We start from the raw sequence: 21,155 nt of genomic DNA, 5'->3' as shown, positions 1-21,155 counted from the left end.
ATCGCGTGAACCACGCGAACGCCTCACGCCAAAATTTGGCAAAAAGAGTTTCACACAGAGAGTTGTGCGCACACGAGGCTGCCTTCGCGCCACTAGCACAAATCATGTCACAGCGTCGATTCATCTAAGCACTATGCACGCGAACGCGTGACCCACACGTCCGCGTCGTTTGTGCCGTACAACTTATCCAAATCTGCCAAAAATATCTTATCTTTTTCTTCCCCAAATCCTACTTTTTCTTTTCCCTTCTTATTTCTTCCCCCTTCTTCCTTCTTCCCTCTTCTTTCTTTCTCACTTTCTACTTCTTCTTTTTCACCACCATTATCAAGGGTTTTTTTCTTTTCTTCTTCCCTCCTTCCTTTTCTATTCTTATTCTTATTTTTATGTTTTCTTCTTTTTCTTTTTCCTTTCATTATCTATGTTCTCTTCTTCTTTCTTTTTCTTTTTTATTGGTGCGAAATTTTTTCTGGGTCATTATTTTCTATACTTTGCTTGTAGATTGTTAAGGAATTGTTTAACAATTATATATTATTTTTATAGGGTTGCTTGCATGTTTCAATTTTATACTTTCTATACCTTATTTACCATGCATGCTAAGTGTTTGTGAAAAAGTCCGTTTGGCATTGTACACTATTTTCAGATTTTTTTTCCACCTCTCTAAATGCTTGGTTTTCACAAAACTCTTTTTATATTTTATTAATTTAATATAATTTTTATTACAAACACATTGTTAATTTGGAAGACTTGGTAATCTAACTTGGACATTGAATGCTTGATCTATGCTACTCATGCGTTTGCCGGCATGCCAATAAACACCTTGCATTTAACTATCATCCCATGTACTTGCTATATTTCCATTGATGACTTTTCACATGTAGTCATGACCATGTGTTAACGTCATTCTTCTTTACTGTGCATTGATTACCACCTTTCCCATTCTCTTCCTTGCTCTAACCCTTGACGTTTTAAAGTACTTTCTCTTTTTTTTTTTAGGATGGCCACCAAGAAAGGAAAAGAGAAAGCCACTCCCAATTCAACAGCAAAGAGAGGAACAAAAAGAGCATTAGTGACATAGCCATCTTCAACTACAATTAAGCCCTCAACAAAAAGAATTAAGAGGATTATAAAGGTCGATAAAAAATAGAAAGCCTTCCCAGCAAAGGACGTTGTGCGATTTCCGAACCGCTACTGTGAGCAGATGTTCCCCATCCTGGCAGAAAGGAGTTACAACAACGAATACCTTCTTATCCTCCCGACCCGCATTGCTGAATTTGTTGAGTCGCGAATTGAGCGACGACAATAGGGATTCCTACAGAGACAGCCACGACAGGTTAATCTTTCATGGGTAGTCGAGTTCTACTCTAATTTCCACCTGCCAACCCTACAGTATGTCTATGTCCGTCAAAAGCAAGTCCCCATTATAGAAGATGCCATTCAACGAGCTCTAGATCTTCCCCATGCTCCAGAAGGACTGGACGCATTTTAAGAGGCTGCACTCAAGCACCAGATGTACAAATTTGACTGGGATGCTGTTCTCAGAGTTATTGCACAACCTGGCAGCAGATGAATTTTTGGATACCATTGTTCCCGACCTAAGGGAATATCGGCTTCCGCACTCACCTTGGAGGCTCGCGTATGGGCACAGATTATGTCCCATTATGTGTTTCCGAGCACTCATGAATCCTCCTTCACTGCAGACATGGCCATTCTACTATGGTGCATCCTCACAGACCAGCCTCTGAACCTACCACGACACATTCGGAATGCCATGGGACACGTACAAATTGCGGGCAACTTACCTTTTCCTGCCTTGGTCTCAGATCTTGTCTCAGCAGCCAGAGACTCCTACAGAGTTGGGGACACCAAAGCCATGCTTCCACGGGATAATCAGTACGTCCCTAACGGAAAATATCTTAGGCCACTGGTGGACGAAATTGTGATCATCAACAATGGCTCCAAAGACTTGGTGCTCTCAAACATGAATCACACTTTGTCACAATTCCGCACAACTAACCAGCAAGTGTACTGGGTCGTCCAAGTAATACCTTACGTGAGTAAGGGTCGATCCCACAGAGATTGTTGGTATGAAGCAAGCTATGGTCATCTTGTAAATCCCAGTTAGGCGGATTTAACCAATTGATTATGGATTTTCTTTTATAAATAATAAATAATAAACGTAAAATAAAGATAAAGTTACTCATGTAATTCCATGGTGGGAATTTCAGATAGGCGTACGGAGATGCTGTGCTCCTTCTGAATCTCTGATTTCCTACTTCTTCCTTCTGGCTTCTCATCACTCCTTTCCATGGCAAGCTGTATGTAGGGCATCACCGTTGTCAATGGCTACATCCCATCCTCTCAGTGAAAAAGGTCCAAATGCTCTGTCACAGCACAGCTAATCATCTGTCGGTTCTCGATCATGTTGGAATAGAATCCCTTGATTCTTTTGCGTTTGTCATCACGCCCAGCAATCGTGAGTTTGAAGCTCGTCACAGTCATTCAATCCCAGAATCCTACTCGGAATACCACAGACAAGGTTTAGACTTTCCGGATTCTCATGAATGCCGCCATCAATTCTAGCTTATACCACGAAGATTCTAATTAAGGAATCCAAGAGATATGCGCCCGGTCTAAGGTAGAATGGAAGTGGTTGTTAGTCACGTGCGTTCATAGGTGAGAATGATGATGAGTGTCATGGATCATCACATTCATCAAGTTAAAGTGCAACGAATATCTTAGAATTGGAATAAAGAGAATTGAATAGAAAATAGTAGTAATTGCATTGAAACTCGAGGTACAGCAGAGCTCCACACCCTTAATCTATAGTGTGTAGAAACTCCACCGTTAAAAATACATAAGTGATGAAGGTCCAGGCATGGCCGAATGGCCAGCCCCCATGAAGGTCTAAGGACTAGGCGTCCAGAGATGTCTAATACAATATTAAATTATCCTATTTATACTAGACTAGCTACTAGGGTTTACATGAGTAAGTAATTGATGCATAAATCCACTTTCGGGGCCCACTTGGTGTGTGTTTGGGCTGAGCTTGATCTATCCACGAGCTGAGGCTTCTTTTGGAGTTGAACGCCAAGTTGTAACGTGTTTTGGGCGTTCAACTCTGGGTCGTGACGCGTTTCTGGCGTTTTACTTCAGACAGCAGCATGGAACTGGCGTTGAGCGCCAATTTACGTCGTCAATTCCCGAATAAAGTATGGATTATTATATATTGCTGGAAAGCTCTCGATGTCTATTTTCCAACGCCGTTGAGAGCAAGCCATTTGGAGTTCTGTAGCTCCAGAAAAGCCATTTCGAGTGCATGGAGGTCAGATTCCAACAGCATCAGCGGTCCTTTGTTAGCCTCCTTATCAGAGTTTTGCTCAAGTCCCTCAATTTCAGTCAGAAATTACCTGAAATCACAGAAAAACACACAAACTCATAGTAAAGTCCAGAAATGTGAATTTAACATAAAAACTAATGAAATCATCCCTAAAAGTAACTAGATCATGCTAAAAATAACCTAAAAACAATGCCAAAAAGCGTATAAATTATCCGCTCATCAGCCACCAATAGCCACTACCAGCTAGTCCGCAGAACAAGCTGCAGACATTCCTCCTTCAACACCACAAGCACCTTCAACAAGTCAGCTACTGCATCAAATACTGGAGAGGTTGAACCGGCAAGAACAGAAAGCGAAGTTACGACAGCGCCGCAACCAGCGCCGATTCAATTACCTCAAGGAGCTACTCACAGGCAACCATAGACCTGACAAAGACCCAGACACTCCGGATTCCACTTCCTTTACTAGCACAGGAGCCATGACGGTCCCGACTGTGGAGATACTGCTACCAGCCCACCTTTGTTCCTGACAGATGGCACCGAGGACGGTGCAAAGCCTTAACTGTGGGGAGGTCGGTCAGTACCTAACTTCCGGAGGTAATTTCTCTTTCCTAACACAAATTTCCTTTTTTTAATATAGGATAGATTGCATAATAATAGGTTAATTGCATGCATGTTCTGCTTGATTGAAAAGATAATAAGTTGCTTCTAAGACCCAAATTTTTTGTTTTCTCACTAGTTTAAATCAAAACCTTTATGTTAAATTTGTTTGAAGTTATAATTGGAACATGATTTTCGAGCTAAAGAACACACAACCTGTGAGACTTTGAGCCTAAATACAAGGTTACATTATTTAACCATAAATAATTATTCTTGTGTGTTTACTTTTCTATGATTGTAATTTGAATTTTGTTTTATCCTATATGTCCAATGTTGATGTGTTATATGCATGCATATGATTGAGGCCATTGTTTGTTTAGCTCACTTATCCCAAATAAGCCTACCCTTTAAATCACCTTTGTTAGCCACTTTGAGCCATTTTAATCCCATTTGTTCTACATTTTACCATATTACTAACCTTAAGCAGAAAAACAATTAAATATCCCAATTGAATCTTTGGTTAGCTTAAGATAGAAATTGTGTTAATTGAGTTTGGGAAGATTGTGGGAACAAAGGTTAATAAAGGAATGTGTCATGATAAAATAATGGGAATTTGGGTACCTACTCATGTGAAACTATAAAAGAAAATTAAAAATCTATGTGCATTGATAAGCTATGTTTATTTTCTTGTTCAAAAAAAAAATTAGTAAATAAGGGGACAAAACTACCCCAAGGATAAGCTAAAGTTCAACAATCAATGCACATGTGATAAAATTAAAATAAAGGTTGATGCATGAGTATGGAATATGAAAAGGAAATTTTGGGTAGCTAGGTATGAAATTTGAAGTTATATAGAATATACATATATGATTAGGTGAAAGCTTGGGTTAATTAAAGATTCAATTTATAAGCTCACTTAGCCATATATACCCTTACCCTTACCTTAGCCCCATTACAACCTTGAAAAGACCTCATAATGTTTGCATTGGTACATTAAATGTTGTTGATTGGTTAGGTGAAGAACAAAAATTAGAAAGCACAATTAGAGAAGGATAGAGTGATTATCCTATACACTAGAGAGATTAGGGTGCACACACACCATCAATGAGGGTTCAATGCTTGACTCCATGTCCCCTGATTTCACAAGCTATCTTCTTACAAATCTACTTGCTTTTACTGTATGATTTAAACTAGTGGAATCTGCTATATGTTCTGTCTTAGAGAACTCATTTATTTTTTAATCAGATAGACAAAATCATATAGTTGCATTCATATATATAGGTTGCATTGTATTGCATGAGTCTTACATGTCCCTATTCATTCATATTTATCTCCTTCAACTGAGCATGAGGACATGCTAATGTTTAAGTGTGGGGAGGTTGATAAAGCATTATTTTATGATTTATATTGTGTTTAATTGAGTGGTTTTATCAAGTCTTCACCCATTTATTCATATGATTTGTATGTATTTACAATTCCTTCCTAAAAATGTTCTATGACTGAAAACTTGCTTCCTAAAGATCTTTTAATTGTATATTTTTATTCGCCTTTATACCATTCGATGTCGTGATCTGTGTGTTAAGTGTTTTAGGCTTCATAGGGCAGGAATGGCTTAGAGAATGGATATGAAGCTTGCAAAAATGGAAGGAATACAAGAAATTAAGGAGATGACCAGTGAGAAGCGACGCGGACGCATGGCTCACGCGACCGTGCGAATTGAAGGAAATCGCAGTGACGCGCTTGCGTGCCTGACGCGAATGTGTGGATTGGAAGTTGCACGAGTGACGCAAATTCGTGGACGATGCGAACGCATTGCACGGAAAACGCTGGATGACACGAACGCGTGGATGACGCGGTTGCGTGATGTGCGTGATCTGCAGAATTTGCAGAAACCGCTGGCATGGATTCTGGGCCGCGTTTCAACCCAGTTTTTGGCCCAGAAACACAGATTAGAGCCAGGAAACATGCAGAGACAAAAAAGACATTCATTCCGCATAATTTCTAGTTTTAGTTTTGGGATCTAGAGAGAGAATTTTACCTCTTCCTCTAGGTTTTTCTTTACATTCATAGTTTTAGGATTTGAAGATTTTGCTTTGGTTATTGAGAAGAGTCTACCTCCGGAACTGGTCATTCTAGTTTGTTTACCTACTTTTTGCTTACTCTTTCATATCCTTAATCTGTCCAAAGTTACAATTGGATTATTTTTAGAGTTTATTAATGCAAAGACTATTTTTATTTTTAATTGATCTCTTTTGATTATTATTTATCATGTCTCTTTTTTTACCCTTTTTATTTTGTGAAGGCTACAATTATGATAATGGAGTAGTTTTACAACTTGATTAGGAGTTGATTAAAAGGAAAACCTTGAGTTGGAATACTCAAGAGTTCAGTTGTAATTGGTTCGTTGTTGGTTGGCTTGTTAGTCAATAACTCCAATCCTTCCCAAGGGAAAGGATTAGGACTTGTGAATAGAAGTTGACTTTTAACTTGACTTTCTTTCATTCGTTGAGGGTTAACTAAGTAGAAACAACTATTAATTATTAATTGACCTTGAGAAAATTCCAACAAGGATAGAACTTCCGATTAATCTTCTCCCGGTCAAGATTTTTATTTAAATTACATAAATTCTCTGATTTAATTTCCTGATTATCAAACTCAAAACCACTTTAGAAAACATCTGATTAATAAAATAGCACACCTTTCTGCAACTCGTTGGGAGACAACCTGGGACTCATACTCCCAGTATTTTATTTCTAAAAATTGTGACAACTCTTTTTTAAATTGACAAGTGGATTTTTGCTGATTAAGAGCTGTACTTGCAACGCTATTTTTCTGAATAATTCTTAATCTGCCAATTTCCGTCACGTCACTGACTTTAGCCTAAACATGCTAATTGAAAGTGCAAATGTTCCCTGTTGATTAGTGTCTTCTTAGATTTATTTACTGTTTGTTAGTTTGTTTGTCTTCATGCTATTATGGCTTGCTAGTCTAAGTGCTTGATTCACTTTCATCTTACTTGAATTATATACTTTGTTCCTCATGCTTGACTAAAAGAAAAATAACTGAGAAACAGAGAAAGAGTAAAAGTCTGGTTTAATATGGGACAGAATAAGGCTATGTGGTGGTATGTGCTGGTTCACTAGTTGATTTATGAATAAGGCTAGAAGTTGGCATGACTTTAAGATATGAACTTGAGTTACATTTCATGAGACTTGACAAATGAAAAAGATTCAACATAAAAGAAAGAAAATGCAAGAGAAAGAAGCAAAAAAGAAAAAATCAAGGCTGGGCACCAATGGCTGGAAATTTGGATAAATGCCTGTGATGTTCTTGTACAAAGATAAGCTTGGATAACTAGGTTCTAAGGGGTGCTTCATCACCCGGCAACTTCGGTTAACTAACTCGGGATTGCCAATTGAAAGTCCACCATCAAGAGCTACTATGAGACAAAGCATTTAGTGACCCAAAGAGGTGATGGGCATCAATTTCCAAAGGACAAAACAAAGCTAAATGACTGTGATGTGCGTGCTAAGGAGAGGCTTGAACAAGTAAGCCCATAGAGGTGTTTCAACACCTAGCATCTTGAACCAACTGGGGCAGGAAAAAGAAAGAGAGCAAGAAAAACTAAAGACCAAGTAATAACAAGTCTCATTTTTTGTGTAATTCAAGTAAGGATCCAAAGGAGTGTTAATGTCTCAGCCACAGAATAAAAATCTTTAAGATACCATGCATGATAACCCCATTAACCAGTATTGAATGTTTTGCAAATAAAGACTTATACTCTTCTCTGGCTTCATTCATTCTTGTTCTATTTTGCTGCTTGCTTGGGGACAAGCAAGATTTAAATTTGGTGTTGAGATGACAAGTCATCTTAGGCTAGTTTCACAAACCTATTTCATTAGTTTTCACTTAGTTTTCACACATTTTTAGGCAATAAGTAAGTGTTTGAGTGAGAATTTCATGCTTATCTTGATTCAATCAAACATTGGTTATTTTATGCATTTTCGTTAGATTTCTTGCAAGATTTTGTTGATAATATGAATGATGCAAGATTTGATGATTATGCCAAGGCTTTGATGTATTTTTTTGGTTGATGATAGGTGAAAAGATGAAGGAGAAGGAGCAATAAAAGCACTAAAAGAAGAATCACAACTCCAAGGTGGCAAAAGAGTGGAAACAGACTCAAGGAGGAGCAAAGAGGATTTGCAACCTGACCTATTTACACTCAAACAAGAATAACTCGAGCTAAAAAATTCTAAATGAGATGCTTCTAGTGGCATTGAAAAGTAGGAATCTAGAACTTTCCAGGAATATATGGCACTGCATGGTGGATATTAAATATGAGGGAGAAAACTTACCCCGAAAGTGCAAAGATGAACATAGTATCAACCTGCAGTAAGGCCAGCTGACCTCTTCACCTTCCAAGGTGGATAACTTGAGCTGTATATCTTGGAATGTTGCGCTCTGAAATGAATTAGAAAGTAGACATCCAGAGCTTTCCAACGATATATAATAGTATGGGATGAACATCAAGTTTGAGCCTCAAAAGCTGGCGCTAACTTTGGCCTCCAAACAGCCAGCGTTCACTAATTGAGCGTTTTCGGCCTCTAAAACAGCATGACCATGCCTTCTTCAAAGGACCATAACTTGAGCTACAGACGTCTAATTAATGTGCTTCCAGTTGCGTTGGAAAGCTGACATTCAGAGATTTCCAACTATATATCAAAATTTATATTTGCCATGAAATTGAAGTACAAGTGATAGGCATCTTTAAGGCCCAAAAACCACTCAGCAACGCTTTTTGGCTAGCGTTCACTTCCTTAATGAATGTGGCATTCACATTCTTGCCTTTTACGTGGTTTTTCAAGCAAGTCTCGTGCCATACACTAAGGAGTGCTCAAGGAAGGCAACGTAGTACTCGAAAGGAGAGCGTCAAAGAGGAAGGCGCAACAAAGCACTAGGTAGCGGTCAAATAATGAACTGAGCGTTCAAAGAGTGAACGCTGAAGGAAGCATGCACACCAAAGTCCTAGCCAAGGGAAGGCACGCACCAAGGAGGCAGCGTTTGGAAAAGTGAATGTGACGTTCACTAGAGTGAATGTTTTCGAAGAGAGAGCCACCAACGAGCCAAGGAAGCACCAAGGAGCAACGTTCACATTTGGAACATGACATTCAAATAATGAACGCTGGCGGCATTGTTGAGCGCACGTGACAAGGCACACAAGGAAAGTGAATGCAGTGTTCACTAACCCAATGGAGCGCTCAGCTGAAGCATGCCTCCAACACAATTTCAATCAAGTGCCATCTTGGATCCATTTCTTCACAAAATCAAAAGGCCCACTCTAAGTTTTGAAGATTAAAAATAGAAAGTGTATAAATAAGATTAAATTTGAGCTGAACTGGAACTTTGAAATTTTACCTTGAGCTCAATTTTAGTTTTCTTCTGAATTTTTCTTTTTAGAATTTTGGGGGATTGGGATCGGATTTGAGCTTGTTTCTATTTTCATTTTCTTTCTTCTGCAACTGCTACTTTCTGATTTTGATTTTGGGACTCTGATTGGAGAATTCTTCTGGATCTCTCCATCATTAAGTTTCCTTTTGATTTCTTTGTTTCTAACTTTATGAATTAAAGATTTGATCTCAATTGTCTCCTTGATTTTACTTCTTCTGCAACTTTTAAATTCTGTTTTAGTTCTTCTGCAATTCTCTTCATCTCATATTGCTTTGATTCACTGCAATTTACATTTGCTTGTTCAGTTTCGAATCCCAATACCCAAACCCCTTTATTCTTCAAACAATTTAAGTTTCCCAGCAATTTAGATTTCTTGTACTTTAAGCTTCAGTCATTTACATTTCATGTAATTTAAGTTTCAGCTCTTTTACTTTCTTGCACTTTAAGATTTTGCAAATTTACTTCTTCTGCACTTTAAGATTTAGCCAATTTTCATTCTGCACTTTCATTTACTTGCAATTTAGCTTCTGTTATCCCTCAAATCATCAACTATTCGCTTAACTAAATCAATCACCTAACTAAAGTTTCTCAATCCATCAATCCCTGTGGGATCGACCTCACTCTTGTGAGTTATTACTACTTGATGCAACCCGGTACACTTGCTGGTGAGTTTGAGTGGAATCATTTTTCCTCATCAAGTTTTTGGCGCTGTTGCTGGGGATTGATATAGATTGACAATGATTACATAGGGTGATAATCTAGATTAAGCATTTTTCTTTTGTTTTCTTCTAAGCATATTAACCGTTTGACACATTGTGTCACCTAGCCCTCTAACCACATTCTTGCATTAGAATGTCCAGTTTTCATTTGGTTTGTTTGTGATTGTGCAAGTCATGGAGGATGAGGAAGAAGAAACCAACAATGCTCAACCTGCAAGGAGGGTGTTGGCCTCTTACACTATCCCCAATGCAAGAAACTATGGGAGTAGCATACTCACTCCCAATGTTCATGCAAATAACTTTGAGTTGAAGCCTCAACTTATTACTCTAGTGTAGAACAATTGCTCCTATGGAGGAGGTCCACTTGAAGATCCAAACCAATCCTTATCCATCTTCCTCAAGATCTGTGAAACTGTCAAAACAAGTAGTGTGCATCTAGACATCTACAAGCTGCTGCTGTTTCCATTCTCTCTGAGGGATAAGGCCTCTCAATGGCTAGAGACATTTCCCAAAGAAAGCATCAATAGTTTGGAAGAATTATTGAGTAAATTCCTAGCTAAATTCTACCCACCTCAGAGGATCATTAGATTGAAGATAGAAGTGCAAACATTCACTCAAATGGATGGAAAATCACTTTATGAGGCTTGGCAGTGATACAAGGCCTTGATCAGAAAGTGTCCACCTGAGATGTTTAGCAAATGGGACAGACTTCAGAACTTCTATGAGGGCTTGACTATGAAAGCCCAAGAGGCCCTTGATTATTCGGCAGGAGGTTCATTACAACTAATGAAGACAGCTGAAGAAGCCCAACATCTCATAGACATTGTGACCAACAATCAATACTTTTATGCTCATCAAAGGCAACGCCAACCAGCTCCCAAGAGAGGTGTCTTGGAGCTTGAAGGTGTTGACACTATCTTGGCACAAAACAAACAGATGCATCAACAACTTCAGCAACAAATGGAAATGACGGCAAAGAAAATTGATGAACTGCAAATTGCTGCAGTAAATACACAAAGCCAATCTCAAACCTCACATGGATGGAAGCAATCTGAAGGTTTTGGGACATTCAATTATGAGCAACAAGGCCCTGAGCAGGTGCAATACATGAATAACACCTCAAGTTCGTTCCAACACATCTTCCATGGTGATGCACATAATCCATCCTGGAGGACTCATTCTAACTTTAGGTGGGGTGAGAACCAGAATCAAGGACAAAGGGATTTCAACTCTAACAACTTTTGCAACACAAACAAGCACAACCAAACCCCTACTAACAACAACCATTACACACTACCACAAAACACTTACCTCTAACCCCATCACACTTTACAAACCCCCCCAAAACAACTTTTCCACACCTCCATTTAAACCACAAAACAACTCCTCCAATGTCTCAAACAACTTCCACCAACAATCATCACACCCCATACAGCCTCATCCAGAATCTCAAAGGATCTCCAACTTAGAAATATTAATGGAGAAACTCATCAAAACTCAAGAGATGACCAGACAAGATCAAGAAGCAGCGAGAAAAGATCAATCCATAACAAGCAAAAACCAATAAGCTTCAATTAGAAATCTTGAGAGGCATATGGAACAAAATGGCTAAACAAATTACAGAGATGGGTGAGAAGCAACCAAATGCATCCTATAGTGCCACTAAAGACCACCCAAGGAACAAAGAAAAAGCTACAAAATGGGAAGAGTGCGAAGCAATCACAGTAGGAAGTGGGAAGACTATGGGAAAAAAAGCCATCATCCAGGAAAAACACAACATAGAAGTTTCGCAAGAAGAGATAGAGGGGAGAAATGAAGAAGATCAAAAAAACCAAGAAGGCACAAATCTCAAAGGGAGACAAGAACATCCTTGGACCACAGCTACTAAAGAAGAAGGAAGGGGTGAAGCCATATGTCCCTAAACTTCCATACCCTCAAAGGTTCAAAAAAGAAAATGAGGATAAGTAATACTTAAAATTCCTGGACATATTCAAGACACTCATCATCAATATTTCTTTCTTAGAAGCACTTGAACAGATGCCATTGTATGCCAAATTTATGAAGGAAGTGCTGACAAAGAAAAAGTCCTTAAAAGAAGGATAAATTATTGAGATGACAATAGAATGTAGTGCTATTCTCCATGGAGAGTTGCCAGAGAAGAAATATGATCCTGGGAGTTTTTATATACCTTGCACCATAGGAAACATAACAATTGAAAAGTCATTCTGTGACCTTGGTGCAAGCATAAACTTGATACCTTTATCTCTCATGCGAAAACTTCACATTCTTGAGCTGAAATCCACACGAATACTTCTTCAAATGGCTGACAAATCTATTCAGCAAGCACTTGGAGTTGTAGAGAATGTGCTGGTAAAAGTGGGGAAATTCCTTCTCCCAACTGATTTTGTCATCCTGGATATGGAGGAGGACCCTAACACTCCCATCATCTTGAGGAGGCCTTTCTTGGCTACGAGCAGAGCCTTGATAGATGTTGAAAAAGGGGAATTATTGCTAAGAGTGTATGATGAGTGATAAACCCATATTTTATTACATATTTTGTGCTGAATTTAAGTGATTTATTCAATCCTTCACCCATTTATGCATGTGAAATTGCATGGTTTTACTTTCTCTTCTTATTATGTGATGTATGTGAAAAACATGTTTCCTAGGCTTTAAACATATTAATTTTAATTACCTTGTATTGCCATTCGATGCCATGATTTGTGTGTTAAGTATTTTCAGATCTTCTAAGGCAGGAATGATTTAAAGGATGGAAAGGAGACATACAAAAATGGAAGGAAAGCATAAAATGGAGTTTTTGAAGAAACTGGCAGTGACGCGTCCGCCTAGACGACGCGGATGCGTGGTTCGCACAAAAAGGGATCGACACGAGCACATGGATGAGGCGAACGCGTGACTCGCGAAATACAACTAACGCGGGCGCATAAATGACGCAACCGCGTGGAAGGGCAACACTCCAGATGACGCGACCGCGTGATCCATGCGGACGCGTGACGTGCGCGATCTGCAGAATTTGCAGAAGTTGTCCTCAGCGATTTCCGGGCCTTTTTGGCCCAGATCTAAACCTAGAGAATACAGATTGAAGGATTATAAATGGAAGAATCCACCCATTCATGAGAAGGGGAGAAAATACACACTTTTAGGATTTAGATGTAGTTTTTAGTGAGAGAGGTTCCCTCTTCTCTCTTAGGATTAGTATTAGGATTTTTAGAACTTAGGAATATTTTTATCTCATCTTTATATCAGGTTCAATATCTTTTCATTTCAGCTTCTCTTAATTGTTGATTATTGATGTTGCTTATTTGGCTTAAGACTCTTAATATTTGGATTGATTTTATTTTATTAATGCAATTGAGGTATTTCAGACTTATATGTTATTGATGCTTGGGCTCTATCCAAATTATTTTCATTCAAGTAGATTTTATTCCCTTTTGGCTTTGGTTGATTAATTGGCAACTCTTTGAGTTGTCGAACTCAGCAGTGGTTGAAATTGGCAAATTCTAATTGATCTAGATCGCTCTAAAACTAGTCTTCCCACAGGGATTGACTAGGACTTGAGGATCAAACTAATTAGTCCACTTGACTTTCCTTTGCTTTAGTAAAGGTTAACTAAGTGGGAGAAAAATCCAATTCTCATCACAATTGATAAGGACAACTGGATAGGACTTCCAGTTTTCATACATTGCCAAGAGTTTCTATTAGATATTAATTTATTAATTCTTGCAATCTATTTCTCTTTCTTAAAACCTTTTTAAAACCCCAAAATATACCTTTGCATAACTAATAGTAAGAACACTCTTGATCCTACTGTTCCTTGGGTCATGGGAACTAGCACATTGGTACCGAAAGGAATCAGGCTTATATATCTAAATGACGAGGCTCGGCTATGGCAACAGATTCTGAGCAACTATGTGATGCCGAGCACTCATGAGACGGAGGTGCCAGCTGCCATGATTACCCTCATCTGGTGTGTGATGACGGGTAAGGACCTTTATCTACCTCGCTTCATCCGGCATTACATGGCCAAGGTCCATATTAGAGGCACCCTCTCTTTTCCTTACCTGATTACTCAGTTGGGTCGCCGAGCTGAGGTCCCTTGGGAGGCCGTTGATGAAAGGCCCCCGCAGCAGAGTGCCGAAAGATCATCCCGCATAGTCGGAAGTTCCTGGCTTTCAGCTACCGCCCTCCATTTCTCACTAACACTACTGAGGCAGCCACATCTTCAGCTACCCTTTCTACCTCCACTGGCCCAGCACCACCCACTGCGCCCCCACCTGCTCCTGAGCCCGTCTACCATTTGGTGCACCGCCTCTTTGACTGCCTAGATCAGATGGGGCGCCATCACCAGCAGTAGTTTGAGCGATCTGACCGTCGCACCAGGCGACTTTTTGAGAGGTCTGAGCGTCGCCACAAGCGACGCTATGAGCACCTCAAGCTGATGATCCGCTCTGGTGGTGACATTCCCTCAGAGCCCGACACTCCCTCCGACACATCTGATGAGGAGGTGAGCAATCACGAGGAGGAGGCACCTACCCAGGCTGAGCAGAGAGGTCCCAGCCACACTGCACCACATCATGAGGAGCACCACCAGCTACAGATTGCAGATCCGGAGGTTCTTCTACGGATAGAGCCCCCTCTGCATCAGACCACTCCTCCGATCCTCTCAGCGACTGCAGATCCTCAGCCTACCATCGAGACACCAGCAGCCCATCCTTCCGGAGATGACACTTCGTCACACTATGCCTGAGTGAGCATCGAGGACGATGCTATTATTTAAGCGTGGGGAGGTTGCCATCTCTGGCATCTATTTATTTTGGTGATCCACTAGAAACTCTCTTCTTTTTTTGTCCATTTTCTGTGTTTTTGCACATTTTTCTCTTTTTGCTTTTTTATTATACTTTTTGCATTATGCACTTTGAGCTATATGTATACATCTTGGATATTTTAGCTTGATTTGCACCTTAGTTTACTAGTTATTTATTAAGTGGATTAATTAGTATAGTTTACCCTTTTTAGCATATAATAGTTGATTTGATTGAAAATAAAAAAGAAGTAAGCTAGAGATTTTAACAGAATCAATCCACACACCTTGTATATATAGCATTACATGTTAGTTAGTTAACAACATTTTATCAAGGAGGAACACTAAAACTTTAAAGCCATCCAATATATTTTACATTGAGAATAATGGAAACTCTTAATTTCTACTTGCATGACATACATAACTGATATATGATTTATGAGCTTGAGAACACACAACCTGTGAGTTTTGAGCTTAATTGCATGGTTACATTTAAACCATAGTATTTTATTCCTGTGTGTTCTGCCCTTCTTATTTATTCTGGTGTTCTTTACTTTGTTTTAATCTATATGTCCAATTATAGAATATAGATACATACCAAGATAGGATTGAGGCCATGTTTGATTATTAACTCACTTATCCCAAATAGAGCTTACCTTTATACCATCCTTGTTAGCCCCCTTGAGCTTTTTAATCCCCTTCTGTTTTACAACCACATTACTAGCCTTAAGCAGAAAAACAAAATAAAAATCCCAAGTTGAATCCTTGGTTAGCTTAAGATAGAAATTGTGTATAATTTAAGTGTGGAAAATTTTACGGGAACATGGGATGACAGAAAAAATAGGAAATTAAATTGAACAAGTTATGTAAAAATTTGGGAAGCATGCTCATGTGAAATCAAAATAATTAAATTACCATGTGCATTATTTCAATAAGGGGATACACAAAAAAAAGCGATAAAAATAAATAAAAATTAAAATATGAGCATGTAATATAGTGGGAAAAATATGGGAAAATAGGTAAAGAAGCTTTGCTTTACAAAATATGTATGTTAGGTGAGATCTTAGACTAATCAAGGATTCACTTAATTAGCTCACTTAGCCTTATACATATACCCTCACCTTTACCTTGGCCCCATTACAACCTTAATTAAAGACCTCATGATTTTTGTATGCCTATATTCTATGATTGTTGATTGGTTAGATGAAAAACAAAGTTATCAAAAGTAAGGATAAAAAGAAGAATAGAGTGATTAACCCAATAAACACTGAGTGACTAGAGAATAAACACAAAATCCAGTGAGGGTTCAACGGCTCATCACCATATATCTCTACTTCTATTGTTAATTGCCTTGCAAGTTTGAAAAATATATTATTTACCCATCTCAATTGTAAAAATGCTTTAATATTATCTAAGGTTGGCTATGCGTATATGATTCCTTGAGAATGTGAATTAATTTAACTACATGTAAAGTTTTATATATAGGTGAATGATAACTAGATTTGCATGACTCATTTAGGTAGTTGCATCTATGATAGATTGTATTGCATGAGATCCCACCATTTCACCTTCACTCTTTTCTCTTGGATTTAGCATGACGACATGCTATTTTTAAGTGTGGGGAGGTTGATAAACCCATATTTTATGACATATTTTGTGCTGAATTTAAGTTATTTATTCAATCTTTCACCCACTTATGCATGTGAAATTGCATGCTTTTTCTTTCCCTTCGTATTATGTGATGTATGTGAAAAACATGTTTCCTAGGCTTTAAAAATATTAATTTTAATTACCTTGTATTGCCATTCGATGCCGTGATTTGTGTGTTAAGTATTTTCAGATCTTCTAAGGCAGGAAAGATTTAAAGGATGGAAAGGAGACATACAAAAATGGAAGGAAAGCATAAAATTGAGTTTTTGAAGAAACTGGCAGTGACGCGTCTGCATGGATGACGCGGACGCGTGGTTCACATAAAAAGGGATCGACGCGAGCACATGGATGAGGCGAACGCGTGACTCGCGAAATACAACTGACGCGGGCGCATGACTGACGCAACTGCGTGGAAGGGCAACACTCAAGATGACGTGACCGTGTGACCCACACGGACGCGTGACATGCGCGATCTGCAAAATTTGCAGAAGTTGTCCTATGCGATTTTCGGGCCTTTTTGGCCCAGATCCAAACCCAGAGAACACAGGTTGAAGGATTATAAATGGAAGAATCCACCCATTCATGAGGAGGGGAGAAAATACACACTTTTAAGATTTAGATGTAGTTTTTAGTGAGAGAGGTTCCCTCCTCTCTCTTAGGATTAGTATTAGGATTTTTAAAACTTAGGAATATTTTTATCTCATCTTTATATCAGGTTCAATATCTTTTTATTTCGACTTCTCTTAATTGTTGATTATTGATGTTGCTTATTTGGCTTATGACTCTTCATATTTGGATTGATTTTATTTTATTTTATTTTAATGTCAAGCTTGTGACATTAAAAGAGCGCTTGTTGGGAGGCAACCCAACCTGAGGTAGTTTTCTTTATATGTTATTGATGCTTGGTCTCTATCCAAATTATTTTCATTCAAGTAGATTTTATTCCCTTTTGGCTTTGGTTGATTAATTGGTAACTCTTGAGTTGTCGAACTCAGCAGTGGTTGAAATTGGCAGATTCTAATTGATCTAGATCACTCTAAAACTAGTCTTCCCACAAGGATTGACTAGGACTTGAGGATCAAACTAATTTGTCCACTTGACTTTCCTTTGCTTTAGTAAAGGTTAACTAAGTGGGAGAAAAATCCAATTCTCATCACAATTGATAAGGACAACTGGATAGGACTTCCAGTTTTCATACATTGCCAAGAGTTTCTATTAGATATTAATTTATTAATTCTTGCAATCTATTTCTCTTTCTTAAAACCTTTTTAAAACCCCAAAATATACCTTTGCATAACCAATAATAAAAACACCTCCCTGCATTTTCTTGAGAAGACGACCCGAGGTTTAAATACTTCGGTTATCAATTTTATCAGGGGTTTGTTACTTGTGACAACCAAATGTTTGTACGAAGGGATTTTCTGTTGGTTTAGAATCTATGCTTACAACGCTACTATATTTTTATAAAATTCTTTACTAGCAAAAATCCTAACGTCAAAATGGCGCCGTTGCATGATGAGCACCTAGCATTCCATGTTCTTAAAACCTTACACGAGCCCACTCAAGAAGAAGAATGTATGAAGGATAATGCCATAGATCAGAGTTTGAAGGAGGCATTCAATGAGTTAACTCTAATACTTCTAAACCCATGCTTGAAAGAACTAGAGATGGTGCAACAGACCATGGAAGTCAAGGAGGAACTATATCTAAAACCCCCAGATAAAGAACCACCAAGGCATGAACTATCTTTTGAGAAAGAAAAGAAGAAGAGGCCAAAAGGGTGGAGAAACAAGAAAACCCCCACTGAAGGCTTCTCACAAGGGGATAAAGTGATGTTAAACACCCAACCAATGAAGGTGTCTCCATAATTATCTGAGTACTATACTGTGAACCGGATCTTTTCACTTGAACACCTAGAGATCATCAAAGAGGAGACCGGAAAGAAGTTCACAGTAAGAGGAGAAAAGCTAAGGCACTATGATTTTCAGCTTCCATAAAAACATGATGTCAAGCTTGTGACATTAAAAGAGCGCTTGTTGGGAGGCAACCCAACCTGAGGTAGTTTCCTTTCTTAGTTATTTCAATAAAGGAATTAAGTATATTTCTCTGTATTGTAAAGAGCTAAGTTTGGTATTGCACACCAAAGTAATTAAGGGGTGAATGTTGGATGCTAAGTTTGGTGTTTCACCAAAAATTTCATTAAGAACACATTGCACCCTCAGCATGACTAGTATCGGCTCCAAACAATCAGAGAAACTACTTAATGATTGACGTTAGGATTTTTCCTAGTAAAGAATCTTATAAAGTCGTGTTGTAAGTATAGATTCTGAACCAACAGAAATCCCTTCGTACAAACGTTTTGGTTGTCACAAGTAACAAACCCCTAAATAAATTGATAACCGAAGTATTTAAACCTCGGGTCGTCTTCTCAAGGAATTGCAGGGATGCATGTTCTTATTATTGGCTATGAAAAAGGTAAAATTGGGGGTTTTGGAAATAAGGAATAAGTATGACAAGTAATTCAAATGACAACTAAAATAAATAAATAACTATAAAATAAACTATTGGCAAGATATGAGAACTGGAAGTCCTATCCTAGTTATCCTTATCAATTGTGATGAGAATTGGATTTTTCTCCCACTTTGTTAACCTCTAACTATGAAGGTAAGTTAAGTGAATGAATTAATTCGAATCCTCAAGTCCCAGTTCTTTCCTTGGGAAAAGTTAGAGTTATTGGATCTCGAATTAATTCTTTAAGAATTCCAATTTTCAGTCAACAATGAGTTTGATAACTCAAGAGTTACCAATTAATCAACCAAAGCCAAAAGGGAATAAAATCTACTTGAATGAAAATAATTTGGATAGAGCCCAAGCATCAGTGACATATAAGTCTGAAATATCTCAATTGCATTAATAAAATAAAGCCAATCCAAATATGAAGAGTCATAAGCCAAATAAGCAACATCAATGATCAACAATTAAGAGAAGTCAAAATAAAAAGATGTTGAACCTGATAAAAGGATGAGATAAAAATATTTCTAAGTTCTAAAAATCCTAATCCTAATCCTAAGAGAGAGGAGAGAACCTGTCTCTCTAAAAACTACATCTAAAACTAAAAATTATGAATTATGAATGCCTCTTGAGTCTCTGCATGTTCCCTGACTTTAATCTGTGTTTCTGGGCCAAAAACTGGGTTGAAATGCGGCCCAGAATCTCTGACAGCGACTTTTGTAATTCTGCAGATCGCTCACGTCACGCGTCCGCGTCGTTCACGTGTTCGTGTCACTTAGCATTTCTCGTACCACGCGTGCGTGTCGTCCACGCTTTCGCGTCGTTCGTGCAGCTTCCAATCCACGCGGTTGCGTCAGGCACGCGACCACATCACTCTGATTTCTTCCATTTTGTGCGGTCACGTGAGCCATTCGACCGCGTGACTTTTCGCTGGTCATCTCCTCAATTCCTTGTATTCCTTCCATCTTTGCACACTTCCTCTTCATTCTCTAAGCCATTCCTGCCCTATGAAGCCTGAACACTTAACACACAGATCAAGGCATCGAATGGTAATAAGAGAGGATTAAGATTAGCTAAATTAAGACCAAAGAAGCATGTTTTCAATCATGTAATAATTTTTGGGAGGAAATATAAATGCATGCTAATTATATGAATAAATGGGTAAAGACCATGATAAAGCCACACAATTAAACACATTGTAAACCATAAAATAGTGGTTTATCAACCTCCCCATACTTAAAGATTAGCATGTCCTCATGCTAAACTCAAGGAGACCAAATAAATGAGTAGGAAAAGGCAAGACTCATGCAATGCAACCTATGAATGTGAATGCAACTACATGCTAAAATGATTCTACCTACTTGGTGAAAAAGTAAATAAATCCTTCAAGAATAAATATGAACTAGATTTCACTAATTCAAATCACAAAATACAATATAAGTAACTTGCAAGAAGAAGATAGCTCATGAAAGTAGGGAACATAGAATTAAGCATTGAACCCTTACTGGTAGTGTATATCACTCTAACTCTTAAGTGTCTAGGGTCAATTCTCTCAATTCTTTACTAATCTTACTTTCTCTAGCTTACTCTTCATCTAACAATCAACAAAAATTTAATGCACCAATACACAAATCAAGAGGTCTTTTAAGGGTTGTAATGGGGTCAGGGTCAAGGTAGGATTGTATTTGGCCAAGTGGACTAAAATTTGAATCCTTAATTAACATAAACTTTCCACCCAACTTAAGACAATCTATTTAATTAAAATACAAAATCTAACATCCCATTAACTGTGCTTTTCACATGTTTATGCATTCCAAGTTTTGAGTACAGCTCATATGCATTGATTTCACTATTTATTTTGGGGCATTTTGTCCCCTTTTATTAATTGCTCTTTTCTTTTTCTTTTTCATTTTTTTTTCATTTTATTTTTCTCAGTGCATATGATTAAAGTATTGAATGCAATAACATGTGCTCAACCATTATTTTGCACATTTTCACTAAAATATACAACACCCAATTATTCAAAACAAATATTTTCAAACCCAACTTCCCCACACTTAAATCAT

Source organism: Arachis duranensis, chromosome 6, assembly GCF_000817695.3.
Source record: "Arachis duranensis cultivar V14167 chromosome 6, aradu.V14167.gnm2.J7QH, whole genome shotgun sequence".
Lineage (NCBI taxonomy): Eukaryota > Viridiplantae > Streptophyta > Magnoliopsida > Fabales > Fabaceae > Arachis > Arachis duranensis.
This window is presented reverse-complemented; position numbering follows the sequence as displayed.